Source organism: Pinus tabuliformis, chromosome J (genome assembly GCF_031772625.1).
Source record: "Pinus tabuliformis cultivar Carrire ecotype Pingquan chromosome J, CPIR1, whole genome shotgun sequence".
NCBI classification, from domain to species: Eukaryota; Viridiplantae; Streptophyta; class Pinopsida; order Pinales; family Pinaceae; genus Pinus; species Pinus tabuliformis.
Genome location: NC_142295.1, coordinates 65,530,657 through 65,533,477, shown reverse-complemented (window position 1 = coordinate 65,533,477; position 2,821 = coordinate 65,530,657).

Sequence of the window (2,821 nt, the reverse complement as noted above, 5' to 3'; positions counted from 1 at the left end):
GGAGAATCATATAGGAGGGAGTGCGGGACCACATTGTCTCAAACCTCCATAGGAAAGATATTCTGTATGCAATGTGGCAAACATTGACAAATATGTTCCAGAATAGTAGTGACCACAGGAAGCTGGGGCTCAAGGATAAACCTAAAAATATCAAGATGTATAAGAATGATACCATTCCATAGCACCTGAGAAGGTTCACACAATTTCATGATGAACTTGTTCAAGTTGGTGTTATTGTAGCAGAGGATGATTTGGTAAGCCTGACCCTTTTAGGCTTTCCAAAGAGCTATCACAACTACCAAGATTCAGTGAATGGAAAGGAGAAACTACCAAATTGGGAACGCCTATGGTACGATTTGGTACAAGAGGAACTAAGGTGGAATAAAAAAGATGGGACTTCATCCAAGGGCAATGATGAAGAAAATCGTGCCTTGATTGGAAAGGAAAGGAAGAGGAAAGGGAACAAATCCCAATCCAAAGCATAATATAATCAAGGGGCCAAGAAGAAAGATTTGTCCAGAATCAAGTTCTTTAACTGTCATGAATTTAGGCACTATGCCACGAAGTGTCCACACAAGAAGACAAGAAAGAATACCTCAAAAGGAGAAACAGGTGAAGGTCTAGCTTCACAATTAAAGCTTGACTTTACTCTCATTGCATGCATGACCAATATAGTGATGGGGAGCATGTGTTACTTGGAACATGGTGCCTCATTCCATATTTCGTGGAATAGGTATTTTTTCATTGATTTGCAGGAGAAATATCTCTAGATGCACATTGAGATGGGAGATGATGGAAGGTACAACACAACTGAGATTGGGACAATCACCTTTCAGAGGGAGTCAAGCTCCCCTATCAGACTCAAGGATGTGATGTTTGTTTCGAGTCTAAAGAAGGATCTTGTATCTCTTTCAGTTTTGGAAGACTTTCGTTATGATGTGATCTTTAGCAAAGGAAATTCATTCCTTACACACATAGCCATGAGATAGGTGAAGTAGATTGGGGTTCGTGTGGAGAACCTTTACAAGCTAGATGTGGAACATTTTGTTGCATTGGGCACAAAGACAGAGAAGGTGTAGAGCCATGATGTTGGTGAACTTAGGCCTAGAAGACTTGGACATTTTCATCATGGCACTTTGAAGACCATGTAGTAGATAACCACATGCCTGCCTAAAGGAGCACTAGATAAATTGGATACATGAAAAGGGTGTACCTTGGGGAAGTACACAAAATCTACTTTCCATGATCGGGACAATAGAGCACATGCAGTGCTTGAAAGGATACAGTTTGACGTTTCTGGAACTTTCTCAAGAACCTCCACTGATAGGCACAAATGTTTTGTCATTTTTATTGATGACTTCTCATGTAAGTGTTGTATATTCTTCATGTAGAAGAATGATGAGACTTTCTACAAGTTTTTAGAATTCAAAGCATTGGTTGAGAAAGAAACAGGAAAGAAGGTGAAGGCTCTCAGGAAGGATAATGGAGGTGATTACATGTCGAATGAGTTTAAAAATTTCCATGCAAAAGAACGCATTCGACGAGAGTTGAAAACATCCCACAACCCACAATAGAATGGGGTGGCTGAGAGGAAGAATTGTTTCATTATAGAAGCAACGAGGGCGATTTTGTATGACCAAAGCCTACCTTTGAACTTGTGGGTTGAAGCATGCAACACAACATTGTATTTTGAGAACAAGAGTCCTGATCGGATTCTTGGCATGATTACACTGGAGGAGGCTCTCTTGGTGAGGAAGTTGAATGTGTCACACTTTAGGATTTTTGGAGACTCTATTTATTTCCATGTCTTCAATGAATCGAGGAATAAGATGGAACCGACAACAAAATTGGGGGTATTTGTGGGTTACATAGAAAATTCCCACAACTACCTTGTGTACTTTCCATCCCTTAGAATGGAAGTTGTATGAAGGGAGGTTAAATTTAATAAAGACAAATCCATGTGGTGCTCTCTTGAGAGGGAGCTTTAGATCCCACTAGAATAGGAGCTCTTAGCTATAAAGGAGGAACCTCAAGAAGTTGTGGAGTAGAGATTCGAGACAACCACTCAAGCATAGCCATCCAGAGAAGGTAGGAAAAGGACCAGGGAAATTGTGGTACTTTTGCAAGATGCGAGGGGGAATGTGGGTGCTCCTTCAAATTAGCACAGATAGAGAAGGCCACCAAATCAGTACATTAGCTACATGGCTCTAATGACTACACTAGTAGAGACTTAAACATCCTATTTCGAGGAAGTAGTAAAGAAACTTGTATGGGTTGATGCAATGGTGGAGGAGTACTATTCCATTATAAACAACAGTGTTTGGGAAGTGATCCCAAGCCCAACAGAAAAATCAGTTGTGGGTTTGAGATGGATCTTCAAGGTGAAGCATGCAGCAAATAGAAGAATAAAAAAGTATAAGTCTAGATTTGTGGCCAATGGGTACTCTTAGGTTGAGGGGATTGACTATTAGGAGACATTTTCTCCTGTAGCAAGGTACTCATACATCATATCAATCCTTGCTATGGATACACATATGGGGTGGAAGATCCACCGGATGGATGTGAAAATAACTTTCCTCAATGGATTTATTGAGGAGGAGGTGTATATCGAATAACCAAAGGGCTTTGAGACTTTTGATCAAGAGTCTCATGTTTGCAGACTCAAGTGAGTGTTGTATGGTCTCAAGTAAGCACCCCATGCTTAGTACACCAGGATAGATAGCTATCTCACTGATTTGGGCTTCACCAAAAGTGAAGCAGATGCAAACCTCTATCTTATTTTGGTAGAAGGTAAATTGTTTATTATTGTCTTATATGTTGA